Below are 15,145 nucleotides of genomic sequence, written 5' to 3' on the forward strand. Positions count from 1 at the left end.
GTCAGGGTATTATGATGCAGCCGTAATAATTAATGCGAGGTTACAAGACTCGGATTTTCCACTGTGTAACCCACGATCACTTCAGAAGTTTCTTTTCTTCTCTCGCTGCTTTTTCTGATGCTTCAAAAATACCTTGTGGATTCATGACTGAAGTTAAAAGATGGATGATGTTAAGAGGGATGCGGGGTTGACTGGAGAGAGGCCCAGGAACCTTTTTATCGGGATAGAAATGTTCTATTTATTCCCCCCCCATTTTGAAATTTTTTATTACGGCAGAGTTGGTTTATAATATTGTGATAATTTCTGTACATCAAAGTGATTCAGTTATAAACATACACGTGTCCATTCTTTTTCAGACTCTCTCACATATAGGTTATCACAGAATACTGGGAGAGTTCCCTGTGCTATACAGCAGGTCCGCAATGACCATCCATTCTAAATACAAACCCAAACCCCAATCTATTTTTTTTCTTTTCTTTTTTTTTTTTTTTTTTTGCTTTTTAGGGCCACACCCGAGACATATGGAGATTCCCAGGCTAGAGGTCCAATCAGAGCTGCAGCCGCCGGCTTACACCACAGCCACAGCAACGCAGGATCCAAGCTGCATCTGTGACCTACACCACAGTTCACGGCAACGCCAGATCCTTAACCCACTGAGCAAGACCAGGGATCAAACCCGCAACTGCATGGTTCCTAGTCGGATTCGTTTCCACTGTGCCACGACAGGAACTCCCCAATTCTATTTTTTGATTGGGGTGGTATTTACATGAGTTTATGCCATTTAACTGTATCTTTAAGAACTGTGCATTTTACCTTATGTATAGTATATCACAATTTTTTTAAAAAGAGTATTGGTGGGAAAAGAAAGTATGTTTATAATACTTTCATAAGATTTTTTTTTTTTTAATTTGAGCTGAGTATGCCCTCAGCTTGAAAATTCAAGCGAATTATTCTCTTAAAAAAATCTTTGGGTGTCTCCTGGTGGCTCAGCAAGTTAAGGATCCGACCTTGTCATTGCTGTGGCCCTGAGTCACCACTATGGCTCAGGTTTGATCCCTGGCCCTGGAACTTCCACATGCCAGAGGCAGGGCCAAAAAAAAAAAAAAAAAAAGGTATATAGATATATCTTTAAGCATTGCTGCTGCTCAATTTTTGTGTATAACAATAAATCTTAGCAAGAAAAAGCTGCAGGTTTCAAATATCTTCAAATGGCACTGACTTGTCTCTCTTTCCATAGGATGTTAATTTTAATACAAATGAAGAAAACCATTCCTTCATTCAGGGCTAGCTGTTTTTAGCCTAAAATCTCAGCCTACCATTGTCTCTTGATGTGAAAACAATGTGATTGATACAAGTACACCTCATTTTATGCAGACTAAACAATAGTTACTCAAATATCTTTAATGCAGTAATGAGCTTACTATTACAAATGATTTTATGATTTTTTTTTTTTTTTTTTTTTTTTTTTGCTGAGTGAGGAACCTGTAGCCCATCTACCATTTGTATCAATTCTTAGGTGCGTATACTTTTTACATTTTAACATCTCTCAAATTGAAAATCTTTACACCATGGGTAGCACCTTCCATTAGCCAGGCAGCAGACAAGATTGATGTGGCCTGCATATGCATTAATTTGGATGTTTTCTTTGATGGCTTGATTTCTGGTGAGGTCATGAAAGTCACAGCATCGAAACCTTGCAGAATGGCAGAATGGATATTAGCAACTTGGAAAAAAAATCCTAGAAATCTAGCATTTGTGGAGCATCTTTTTTTTTTTTTTTTTTCTTTTAAGAAATGCTGTCTCACTGATGCTTTTGTTGGAACAAAGGATGACATATGTGGAGACACAGACACCGATGCCTCTGAGTTGATATATGATTCACAGTCGACAGACACAATGTGAAGTTGTTTTAGGAACACTTGAACCAGTTATTTTGGTTATATCTCCCTGTTTATGGATGCACAAAAGTGATATTTGATAATGTAGGTCTAAACAGGTCTAAAAAAAGCTTTTTCAAGTGTAAAATAGAAACTTCAAGTGTTAACCAAGTGGGCCACAGTACGATTGGCAGCATATTTTCTTTTGCAGTGGTGCATAAAATAATGGCCCATCTTACAACTGATGGCATCTTAGAGTCTATTAAAGCTGATCGTTGCACTTTTTGTATGTTGGCTTTTCAGCCAAGGGGATGATGGAAGAGCAGACAAGACAGACTTGTCATCAAATAATATCTTAAACATATAACAATACTATGTATTGAGTAACTACTATAGGCCAACTGCTATGCTAAGTGCCTTATGTATATCATCACATTTAATTCTTCTGAGAATTAAAGCCTGAGAGAGTTATTATTGAACAGACTTTTATCCCTTCCGAGCCTTTAAATCACCTGCTCAAGTTAATTTTGCAAAGCTGAATTTGAACTTGGTTTTGACTGACTCCTAAAGGTTTTGATCTCTGTGCAGTGTTCGTCCCCTGTCTTTCCCTCCACCCCACCATCCCCACAAGTTCAAAGTGAAAGTTTACAGAAGGCAGAGAGAGCTCAATGAAAACCCCACAGGCTTCACTTTCTGTTCAGGTTGTTCTTAAAGGCAGCTTCATCCTAGATTCGGTGAGGTAGTTCTTCCTTCAGTTATGTGCGGGTCTCAAGAATCCAAACATCAAACCACCTCTTTGGTTTTTCAACCTTAGCTAGATCTATTTGGGATTTTATCACTTGCAACAACAAAAAAAGATATGACTTAATCAATCACAGTTTTAATACACGTATACACTTTACTTGTAATAATAAAATATTACTTCTAACACAGCCAGCATTTGATCTCTGCAGGTTCACTTCATTAAGCTGCACAAGGAATGGAGCTGGCTGTGTCCATTAGAGCTGGTGGCCATGGAAGCACCTGCTTCTCTCGGGGATTAAACAATGCCCTCATCAGCACAGATAAGCAGCAGTGACAATGGCACCAAGAACACAGGATGCTGAGCCCATTTGGCTTTCCTCTGAGCAGGTATGTGTTTCAGTTACGCTTACCTCTGGAACTCAATTTCCTTGAGTGTAAAAGGATGCGAATTACAAAATGATTTCCTTTTATTCACTTTTTTTTTTTTTTTTTTTTTTTTTTGGCCATTCTCATGACATGCAGAAGTTCCTGGGCCAGGGATCAAACCTGCGCCACAGCAGTGACTGAGCCACAGCAGTGACAACACTGGATCCTTAACCTGCTGAGCCACCAGGGAACTCTCAATTTCTTTTTTTTTTTTTTAATTTTTATTGAACTCTAGTTGATTTACAATGTTGTGTTTATTTCAGGTGTACAGCAAAGTCTTTCCCATCATAGGAACGTGATGATTTCTAAGAACATCTCTAGTTGCAAAATTTTGGCTCCTGAACAGTTTAAAGACATCCAGATAATGCACGGGTTACTCTGTGTAAACAAATCTGGTGGAGTTCATGGCCACTTCACCTCCAACTCCTTTGGTAATATGTATTTTTTAATAGAATTCAAATTCATTATTATTGCATTTTTAACATTAATGTTAAAATGTTAACGTTAAATTTTTAACATTAAAAAGTCCTAGTGTATCTTTAACATTAAACAATAAGAAGGATGTGGAAATCTTTTTCTTCCTTATTGATTATTGATTTCAAATTTTAAAACCAAAATACAATATATGATGTATATTGTATTTTAAGTGATGACTTTAAAAAAACCACATTAGTAAGTGATTTGCAATTGTTTAAATGTTGATGTAGTCAATCTTAGACAAAGGATACAATTTTACAGGTCGAAAACTAAAATCTCTAGCCAAAATGTTGACTTGCAAAACAAAAACTAGAATGTGATTGGAAAATTATGCTGTTATTAAATATGCCTTTCAAAAGCACTGAGAATTTTCTCCACCAAAAATGGAATTGGTTCAATAAACTGACTTCAAGTTATATATGAGGTCTTTGAGGAGATAGTCCTGAATATTTTTTTATTTGCTCGTGTCATGCAATTCCCCAGAGCAGCTTTTTTCCTGACTCAGCTCAAATATAGGTTGGAGTTTTTCATAGCTTTCTGTGATATCTAACCTGCTTATATTCAAGACATTATTCAGGGGTATAATTTTCCTCTTGGGTTCAGCACTTTGGGTAACATTTTAATTAGAAGAAATCAAGGAAAGGAACAGACCTACCGTTACTGAATGCGAAATATATCCACTGCCTTAACTGTTCCACTAGGAGTCCACAGACCCCCACACCGGGAAGAGCTGGACCACCTGCGCTTGCTGCCTCAGCCACTGCAAGTACACATTCTGCCAGAGGAAAGAAGGCCTCTCAGTCCCCACCCCCAGATCTCCAGGCATCACAGCATCTTAACTATTCACTTGTAGTGAGGCCCAGATAACTGTGCTAGTCCCAACAGCACAAGAGAAATGACTTGAGGAGGAAGCAGGCTCTGGGCAGCTCATAAGCAGCTGGCAGCAGCGATCGCTAAAACATTAAATACCAACGCGGCTTGGCCTCTGACCAGCCTAACAACAATTAGGCCTAAAGATTCCTACTAGCTGCAGCAGTTCACCCTAGCTGAGTGTCAGCCCCAGCAATTAGTAGCTTGAGACTGGGGCTGCTGTAGAAGTTACAGATAGATCTGGAAACGCATCAACTCACTTAATGCTTAAAATTCTGTTATGCAAGCATTATTATTTTTCCAATTTATAGGTGAGAAAATTGAGGTTTACAGAGGTTGAGTAATTTGCCGTAGCTCACACAATTAGTAGGTGGTAGAACCTGGATAAACTCTGTCCGGCGGCTTAAGATAAGCAGCTTGTTTTGTTCTGTGGTTTCCCTTTTTCATTCACAGGGCTAATTATAAGGACTTGAAACTCACTGACTTTGATTTTTTTAAACTGTTCTATCTATTTAGAAATTAGAAAGGAAAGAGTGACAAAAATGTCGATTCAGTACTACAGCGTCCTGTAATTCAGATCACTCACTTCTTAGCAGTTAAATGACTTTTTTCTTGGCCTGTGGACATGTTAATGAGTAGCACAGAAATCTGGGAATAAGACACTTTCAGTACTTTTGTGTGAGGCTCTTCTTCACTGCTCTCAACTTCTACTACTGTCCGCAGGCTCATCTGTATTGAAAAATATGACCCGAATAGCTCACTTCCTGGATGAAATTTATCCTACAAGCTTAATCTTAGAAAGCAAGACAGGAAGACTTTCAAAGGAGGATTTGAAAAAGCCAGTAGAAGGAAAATCCCCCTCGTCCGGACTCGGAAGAGGCGACACCCCAAATCACTCACGAGAAGCGGTCTTGATGCAAACAGCAAGAGGATTTTTATTCCAAGCGCGCTGGGGCCCACAGTCGTACACCACGCAGGGGTAGAGGACTGCGGCGGCAAGTGCGGAATCGGGACAGCTTTTATGGGGTTTACAACAAAGCCCGCGCTTCCCAAACCAATCATTTTAAAACATCGAGAGCCCGCGCTCCGTGGACCCATCATTTTTTCTACAGTTCCGGAGGTCCGCATTTGCATGGGCTACCTGGGCAGAGTGACAGATTGCAGTTGAGATAGGTCACTAGGGCTTTCAATGTGTAATCAATTCTTCTATGGTGCCAGCAGTTTTATAGAATCCAGATAAGTGATTAGTCAACTCACTTCCTGTTATCTTACTTAGGCCAGGATAGCAGGCCCTGGAACAGCAAGAAGTGTGACCTTCTACCTATTGACTGGCAGGGAGCAGGGTCTGGAATTCGGGGGCACCTAGGGCTTTTTAGGAAGCTGGAGTTAGGGCTCTTTACTACCTTTTTGGGGTCTTGGAGAGTTAGGCTGCATTTTCATCCTTTCAGATTTAACATTCACCAACCCTGGAAAGAAGAGAACAGCTCTGGTTCAGAAGCTTTCCACATAATCCAGGCAGATACTCACCCTCCTGGTTCCTTGAATGCGCAGTGATTTCCATCCAGAGAGCTGTTTAGGGAGTGGTGGGGCGGGGGTGGGGGTGGGGGGAACGTACAACTTTACAGGGGAGAAGCCGGACAAATAGCACTTCATCCAGGCGGTCAAGGGCACCAATCATAGTAAATACCATCAATACCTTTGATACGATGTGATTAAAATGGCCTTCTGGAGGAGTTCCCACTGTGACTCAGTAGTAAAGAACCTGACTGGTATCCGTGGCGATGCGGGTTCGATCCCTAGCCTCATTCCATGGGGTAAGGATCCAGCATTGCCATGAGCTGTGGTGTAGGTCGCAGACGCTGCTTGGATCCCATGTGGCTGTGGCTGTGGCGTAGGCTGGCAGTTGTAGCTCGGACTCGATCCCTAGTCCTGGAACTTCCACAGGCCCCAGGTGTGGCCATTACAAAAAAATAATTCTGGAGTCTTCCTCTCCAAAATTCATAACGCCAGTCTTATCCTGAGAAAAGCATTAGACAACTCCCAGTTGAAGGACATTATAAAAAGTATCAGACCAGTACTGCTCAAAACTGCCAGTCATCAAAATCTAGGGAAGGCTGAGAAATTGTTGGAGAGGAGCCAAAGGAGACGTGATGACGAAACGTTATATATCCTGGACGGGATCCTGTCACCAGAAAAGGATCTTCGGTTGAAGCTCAGGAACTGAATATTGTATGAACTTTAGTTAATAATGTATGAACATTGGTTCGTTAATTGTAACAAATATGCCAATACTAATGTAAGGTGTTAATAACAGGGAAATCACGTGAGGTATATGGAAAATTTCTGTCCCATCTTCGTGCTTTTTAAATAAATCTGAAATTACTCTTAAAAAGCGAAGTTTACTAAAAATAAATAAATAAACAAACCTTTCTGTGTCCCCATTTCTTGTTTTTAGGAAAAGGGCCTCATTCAGCTTCCGTGGTCTTCCCTGAGTTCCAAGGGGCAGGTTCAGACAGATGCTGATCAGGGAAGGGAGGGGATGCAAAGACCAGGGAGGAGCAGGTGAGCAACAATAGCACAGCCTCTCAAGGGAGGCATTGTTTACAGTAAGAGAAGTTCTAGTCCTTAGGCTTCTTTTAGAAATGAATACTTCCTGACACCCTAAACACAGTCACCTGTGAGCTAAAGATTACAAGTGCCTGAGTACAATTTCCTGAGCACAACTGCCTGTGGGTTAAAGACTATCAGCACATGATGGTTTTCAGGAACTCCCCTCGCTTGTTCCAATCTCTGATCAATAAGCCCTTTCACAAGTCCTGTCGGTCCAGGCAATAACCCAGAAGAACACCTCCAGGGTCGTGCCGAGATCGCCGGAGGCCAGCTTGAGGACTAAGACTCCCCCAGAGAAAGAAGAATGCATGTCTGTCCCAATCCTGATTCCTCTCTGAAACCCTCTTTTTCTCCTTTCAGACTATAAAACTCCCTGCAGTTCTTCCCTAAGGCATTAGCCCGCTGTGGCCTCCTTCACCTGGCAAAGCATAAAAGCTACCTTTTTCTCCTTCACCCCAAACTCTGTCTCCACATTCTATTTGGCACCAGTGCACAGAGGCTGAGTTTTAGCAACACCATTCTGGCATTTCAGGTTGATCGCACTGCCCCGGGCCCTCAGTTAACTATCCCTAAAGAAGCCGGTAATGAAAGCGAGGCTGGAATTCCTCCCAACTACCCTTGCTGGTTCTCACTAACCATACCTCCAACACCGCCACCACCCCTACTCTAACCTCTCTCACTTTGGATTCACAGCCAACGCTTTTTTTTTTTTTTTTTTTGTCTTTTTGCCTTTTCTAGGGCTGCACCCACAGCATATGGAGGTTCCCAGGCTAGGGGTCTAGTCAGAGCTTTGCTGTTGGCCTATGCGGGATCTAAGCGCATCTGCAACCTACACCACAGCTCACAGCAATGCCAGATCCTTAACTTGCTGAGCGAGGCCAGGGATTGAACCCGCAACCTCATGGTTCCTAGTCGGATTCATTAACCACTGAGCCACGACGGGAAATCCACCCTCCACTCATTTATCTTTGCCTTTTTTGATTTGATAGAAGCTGAGCTTCTGGGCCTGGAGAAAGGTCAGTTAGCTATGCAAATATAGGGCAAGCAGACATGCCTCATTCTGGAATAAAGGACATACTTTTTGTCGGCAAAAATTGTCTCTCGCATTGGGTCACTGGGGAGGAAGTTACTCAGCCCCTGCAAGGAGCTCAGCGCCTTCCCGAAGAGGAGATATCAGAGCTCCAAACTCCATGATTTAAAGTCAGGAAAAGCTGCAAGAGTCCAGCAAGGAGTCCTGACTATAATTTGCCAGAGGAGACGGAACAAGGATTACAAGAGCAAAAGGCCCAGGAAAATAAGCCGTATCCTCACAGAGACCCCAGAATCCATGTAGATGGAAGGTGAGTACATTATTTTTAGCAGAATGTCCTCCCCAAGCATCCTGCCGTTGCTCTTGCACACTGGAGAAAAATTGCTGAGCATAACTCTGAATTAAGAGTAGCTGTGCCCCCAGCCTCCCAAAAAAGAGTAGCTGTGACCCGAACACCTACCATTGTGGTCTGCACACCATCTATCAGGCCAGCTTGGGCATCCCAACATCATCCATCAAACTGCAGGATTCATCTTCAGCGCTTATACACTGGGGACTTGAGAAACAAAGGCAGTGGACTTATCAGACTCCAGTGCGCTCTCCACTTGATGCTTGGAATGGACTGACCCACAAAGCTCCCTCTCCTTGGGCTGAATCAGCACCTACCATTAGTGGAAATTTTTGAGGAAGAAAATCATGGAAACTTTGCAAAGTATGGACACAACTTGCTAAACAAGAGATGGGATCATACTTGAACCCTGAACTTGTGAAGGTCACACCAGTCACACAAGTTTTGTACACTCTACCTAACCCTTAAATATTGCTATTTTTGAAAATTTTGTCCTTCACTTAGATAATTCCATCCTTTGGCTTTGTTATCTCCTTGTGTGCAATGTCTCCTGTATCTATATCTGCAACAAAGACTTCTGAGCTATTACCTGCAAATGCCTTCTTAACTTCACCTGGATCTTCCACCGGACCTCAAACGCAGCCAGTCCAAAAATGATTGCATTTCTCCAAAATGCACCACACCCGCAAGAAAATCCTCCCCCACCCTACCAGTGGCATTGCCCCGGGCCAAACACGAGCATCTCCATCACCTCCCATGTCTAATCTCTCCCTGATCACCACCTTCTCGGGTTTGCCATCTTCCTGGCCCTAATCCAGACCCTCCTTGCTTCTCGCCTTGGCCTGGCAATTGCCTCCTAACAACTTAGACTTCCCCAAACATGCTACTTCCTCTCACTGAAACACGCTTCCCATTTTCCCACTCCTTGCATCTGTCTTTTCCATCTCATGTTTGCTTTCTCCAAAGGCTTCCTTCACTTCCCGATCAGGGTTGGCGGCCTCTCCTGTGAGAGGCCCTATCTCAGGGCTGGTGTTGCTTTGTCCATTCTGCTTCCCATCCCTGGGGAACCCGGGGCTTTTAAGGGAAGGGCTGTCCAATCACCACTGCCGCCTCGCAGTCCGGCACGGTGCCTGACGCCGCGTGGCATTAAATAATCCTTTGACAAAGAAATAAATAACGGTGACTGTTGGCTCCTTCCTTTTAGTCTTTCCCCCTCCTGTCCCTCTGCCACAGTCCATTCTTCATATGTGATTCTGATCACATGAGAACTAATTTCATATGCGGTTGAACTCCTCCAACCAATTTTTTAACATAAGTACTAGCATGGCTAAAGCAGTGCATGAAATCATCTTTTTTTATTACTTAACTAATTTGATATAAAAACGCTGCCAGCCTGGACCTAAAAGTAAGGGCATCAATATTTTCTCTTTATTAGCTACCCAGATTACATTGCAGTTTTATATTATTTTCTTTGATTTGTTTATGTTTTTAAGGTGGTGGTGTCCTTGTTGTCATTAATATTCTCTACCAGAGTTGAGTATCAATTTTCTTTCTTCTTTTTTTTTTGGTAGGAAGTAAGTTGTCAAATATAAGCTGTATTCAGTCAATATGCAACTTTATCCTTTGGGCTCCCTTAAAATTATGACCTAAAATGATAACCACCCTCCAAATTTTTTCTCGGGCTGAGTATAATTAAAGAAATGCTGGAGGTCACAGTGGCATTTTATAATGAAGCTTGTGCAGAAATAATCTTGTTGATAGAAGCAATTTGAGAATTCTAAGTACTGTGCTGGCTCTCATCCTCCTTAGCAAAGATAAGAGAAAGTTGGAAGTGCTTGTATTTCAGTGACCTCAAGAAACGAATCAACAAGGAACATTAGCCTGGAGGGCTGAAGACCTATTTAAATTTAATTGCAGTTCTCCTCAATGTTGGCTGAAGAGCAAGACGGTCCCCCAAGATATTCAACTATTAACTATAAAGAGTTCCTTAGTGACTCAGCAGGCTAGGGAATCCGGCAGTTGTCATTTCAGACACCTGCTGTGTCTCAGGTTCGATCCACGGTCCAGGAATCTCCACATGCTGAGGGTGTGGCCCAGAAAAAAATTACAATTTTTTTGTTTCTTTGCAGGAAATCAAAAATTATATGAGGATCACATATCTTAGAAATCATATTTGTTATAGGAAATTATTTTTTTCCATGGAGTCTATAGTACATTTATTATTTACTTGTTTATGATTTAAAACATCTCATTTATAGATGGTTTAATACTGAAATTTAAATTGTTCACCATTCGAGAACTGAACTCAAGAAGGGGCTTGTTGGTTACACCCTAGACTGAGCTTTCCACCTTCAGCCTCCTCAAAAGAAAAGGTGCCCTGTGAGGATACATACACCACATACACCAGAAAGCCCTTTTTTTTTTTTTAAGTCAGGGAGGGTTTGTTGGCTTTGCTTTGGGGCAATGGATCCAAGAAGCCCCAGCAGGGGGCGGGGGTGTTGCTCATTATATTCCCTCTAAGAGCTCTTAGTCTTTCTGTCGAGCTTTCGTTAAAACAACCATGGGGACCACAGGTTGAGAGTTTTAAGTGAGTTTTGCACTGATGGACAGCATACAGAAGTCTGTCTAAATCTTACGTTTTCACAAAGTGACGTCACCCATGCAGCCAGGACTGAGATCCAGAAACAGAACACGGCCAGCCTCTCTCAAGCCTCCATCCTGCCTGCCCCTTCTTGTCGTTAATCCAGCCCCTCACCCCTCTCCGTAGCACAGCATAGATCTAGCTTTGCCTGTTCCTGAACTTTATGTAAATAGAATCATATGGTATTAACTTTTTGCTTCAAGTTCTTTTGCTCGACCATAACATGAGTTCCTGGGATTCATTCGTATTTCCTTATGATTGTAGTTCATACCTTCCCATGGCTGTGCCGTATTTCATTGTGGGAAAATATACGAGAGCTGGTTTTCCTTTCTATTACTGGTGACATTTGGGTTGTCTTCAGTCTGGGGCTGTTATGAATTGTGCTGCTACGTTTTAGCTTCTAATGAAAAGTAATACAATCACATCGAATAAGGAAAAGTTTGGTGATATTTTTTTCCATCTCATCATTATTTTCCTCTAGCAAAAAACAAACAAACAAACAAATGAAAAGAGGCTATTGCATTGAAAAGAGCAGAGGTGAACCTTAGAGTCTCATAATCTATCAGCATATAAACTTGATAATCTTCCTTTTCATGAAAAGTACATAGCCAGTTTAGCAACGTTGTTGGTTTCTATTGCTGCTGTAACAAATCATCACAAATTTACTGACTTACAGTGTTCTCATGGCTCTGGAAGGTGGAGTTCAGAAGGGGTCTTAAAGAGCTAAAGTCAAACATTGGCAGGTCTGTGGAGGCCTTTGTCTGATTCTTGCCTTTTCCAGGCTCTAGAGGCTACGCCTCTTCTTCCCCTCTCGGCCTCCAGCAGAAGCTCTTGTTGCATCTCTGATTCTCACACCCCTCTCTCGCTCTTTCCCTCTGTTATAAGGGATGTTGTGATTACATTGGGCCCACCTGAATAATCAAGATCCTTTATCACATCTGCAGAGTCCCCTTTGCTATGTAAGGAACAGGGAGTTCCTGTTGTGGCTCAGTGGCAATGAACCTGACGAGTGTCTAGTATCCCTGAGGACGTGGGTTCGATCCCTGGCCCTGCTCAGGGGGTTGGGGATCTGGCACTGTACAGCTGCTGCAACCAGCTGTGGTGTTGGTTGCAGACATGGCTTGGATCCTGCATTACTGTGGCTGTGGTGTAGGCTGGCAGCTGCAGGTCTGATTCAAACCCTAGCCTGGGAACTTCCATATGCCGGAGGCATGACCCTAAAAAGACTAAATAAATAAATAAATAAGTAACCATGGTCATATTTTGTGGCTAGACTGTGGATCACATTTCTTTCCCTTTTATCTTAGTAAGCAGGTCTTATTTCTATGATAAAAAATAAAATTAGCATTTTAAAAGTATTTCTAATTTTGAGTTCACATAAAAAGATTTTCTATTGTTGACTTATAATTTGAGCAATTAATATTACAAATCTCTATGCATATGAACATTTAATCAGATTTTTTTTTTCTTTTTAGGTCTACATCCACGGCACATGGAGGTTCCCAGGCTAGAGGTCGAATCGGAGCTACAGCTGCTGGCCTACACCACAGCTCACAGCAAAGCCGGATCCTTAACTCACTGAGCGAGGCCAGGGATCGAACACACAGCCTCATGGTTACTAGTCAGATTCGTTTGCCGCTGCACCAAAATGGGAACTCCTCTAATCAGAATTTTTTGTCTTAATAGATTTCTCCATTTCCTCTCCACCCCTCAAACATTGGTTTTCCCCATCTTAAAATATAGGACCACTATTCTCCCATTTGTTCAAGCCAAAGTCATAGAAAATCATCATTTACCACGCGTTTCCCCTTACCTTCCCACAAGCCCATCAACAACCGCTGTCCACTCTGCTTTGAAAATACACCCTGAATCGGTTTGTTGCTCTCCCTCTCTCCTGTCAACACTTTAGTCTGAACCTGCATTTTGCAAACTGTGAATTACAACCCACTGGTGAGTTGTGAAATCAGGCCAATGGGTGACAACCAGTATTTCTTCTTTTATAGTGAAATTGAACAGAAAACCTCCGCGTGCATCGCTCATGGTAAGAGTATTGTCTCCTGAAATTTTTGTTTATGAATATGTGTTTATGCACTGAGTCACCCCACAAATATGTTTCTTCTTGTGGATTGTGGTTTTTCTTAAAAAAATTTGAAAGCCTCTATTTAAGCCCCATCATTTCTCACCTGGATGGCTTAAAACCTGGAACACTTCTTCTAAGCATGATGAGCAGCCAAACACTTTGCAGTGGCCTAAAGGCCCGGCATGGTTTGGCACCTGCTTACCTCTCTACCTCATCTCCTCCTCGTCACTAACCCTGCTCCCATCACACCAGCTTCCTTTTCCCTGAACATACCACAGAGTCCCCACCTCACCATGTTTGCACCAGCTGCTTCCTCTGCCTGGGATACTCTTCACAATACTTGCAGATTCTGCCTGGTCTTAGTGCACGGGTCACCTGCACAAAATGACCCTTTCTAAAATGCCCTCCAATCCCCACTGTCCTTTCTTTCTTTCTTAGCACTTATTCCTACCTGAAGTTACCCCGTAGACTTGTTTCTTTTCTTTCGACAGGCTTCCTGCCATTTTTCAACAGCTGAAATGTAAATTCTAAGAGGGCAGAGCCTTCCTTGTCTGCCCTGATTTCTGATGGGCCTCCAGAACCCCAACTAAAGCCCGGTACATAGGAAGAGCTGATGAAATGGTTTTTGATCGAGTGCCTCGCTCTCTGTGAAAGCCTGCGCTAGGTCTGAGATCAAACAGGGAAGCACGCTCTGCAGAGTCACTCACAGACCCCGTGCACTCCTGTTCCTGGCTTCTCTGTTCCCTCTCAGCTCTCTGTGGACAAGGCCCCCAACAGAGCTGTTTACCATTTAAACCCTCTGCCTTGCGCGGTGCGTGGACCAGAGACTCCTCCATCTGTTTTTAAGTGACTGGCTGAGATCATGAATTTGTGGTGGCTCCAATTCCCCAGGGCTGGATGATTGTTCAGCAGGTCTCTGGAGCCATGGGTAAGCACAGAAAATGCATATATTTGGTTAGATCCAGGATAAGGATATTTAAGAGTTGAAGGTAATGTTTGGAGAGTCATGAAAAGGAGAGACAATGGAGTGTAGACATCGTCCCTCTAACATCATGTTTTGAATTAAAAGCTTACATCCCTTTTTTAAAAAGAATAGTCTCAAGTTATAGAAGTTTTCCTCTTAGTCCCTTTTAAAGAAAAAAATCAATATACCGTCACATCCATTTTCTCCTCCACTCTTTAGAACATAAATCCTAATTAGTGTTTATTTTTACTCATCACAATGCTGTCATCATTCACATTTTCCTCATGAGCAACATAGATTTACTTCCTACACTGCTTTTCTTCATGATCAGAGAATCTATCTACTGATTATAAAAAGGTGGACTGAATTTTTACTAGATAATTCTGTCGCCAGTCCGGCGAGACCAATCAAGTTGCAGGAAGCAATGAAAGGTACCACCTAACCAAGTCACGGATAATAAACATTGTCAGAATTATTCCCCATCAGAGTTATTCCTGGCCTTGACTTGGCACAACGCCCACCTGCCCACAGACAACCACGGCAGCCCACATTTAGGCTCATTAAGAACATAGAAATCTGGAGTCCTGTGTGGCTTAGTGGGTCAAGGATCCAGTGTTGTCACTGCTGTGGCATAGGTTCCATCCCTGGAACTTCCTCATGCGGTGTGCATGCCCCCCACCCCCGCAAAAAAAGAACACAGAAATCTTAGGGCAACTCTGATTACTCAACATGGAGTCAATCAAGGTAACGACCCATTAGTGGTAGACTGGCTTCTCAAGATAACTGGAGCATTCGGGCGTTTTGTCGTGGAGAGAGAGGAATAAGTAAGTCACGGCCCACATTTTCATTAGTCCTCTATTTTCCTTGCTGATGATTTCTTAGTGTGGGAAACAAAAAACACAGAGCCCGTGTTTGGATGCCATGATCAAGATGTGTGTACATCGTCCAAAGGTTAACACGAGGAAGAGTACTTTAAAAAATTAAATTGGCTTCAGATACAGTGGGAAAGTACATCATTAAAACTTCATCTCTTTGCCCTTAGAATGCTGACACACTCAGCAAATGGTACTCCCAGCC

At 42.4% G+C, this 15,145-nt stretch overlaps 1 long non-coding RNA gene across 2 annotated transcripts; it reads right to left on the reverse strand.

Annotated features, from left to right (window-relative positions):
• Positions 1–5,308: 5,308 nt before the first annotated feature.
• Positions 5,309–14,512, reverse strand: LOC106507459 (uncharacterized). 2 transcript variants are annotated; one of them, XR_014844713.1, is made up of 4 exons: positions 13,892–14,512; positions 11,296–11,501; positions 8,495–8,696; positions 5,309–6,913 (listed from the first exon to the last, which is right to left on the reverse strand). It is a non-coding gene; the product is annotated as an uncharacterized LOC106507459 (long non-coding RNA). The 2 variants fall into 2 exon arrangements; XR_014844712.1 differs by lacking the exons at positions 11,296–11,501; positions 13,892–14,512 and having other exon boundaries at positions 8,495–9,445.
• Between the last annotated feature and the right edge of the window lie 633 nt (positions 14,513–15,145).

This window comes from Sus scrofa, chromosome 4, assembly GCF_054392235.1.
Source record: "Sus scrofa isolate SSC_HxYL_T2T_F1_AM1 chromosome 4, Sscrofa_HxYL_maternal_Yorkshire_Landrace_v2.0, whole genome shotgun sequence".
NCBI classification, from domain to species: Eukaryota; Metazoa; Chordata; class Mammalia; order Artiodactyla; family Suidae; genus Sus; species Sus scrofa.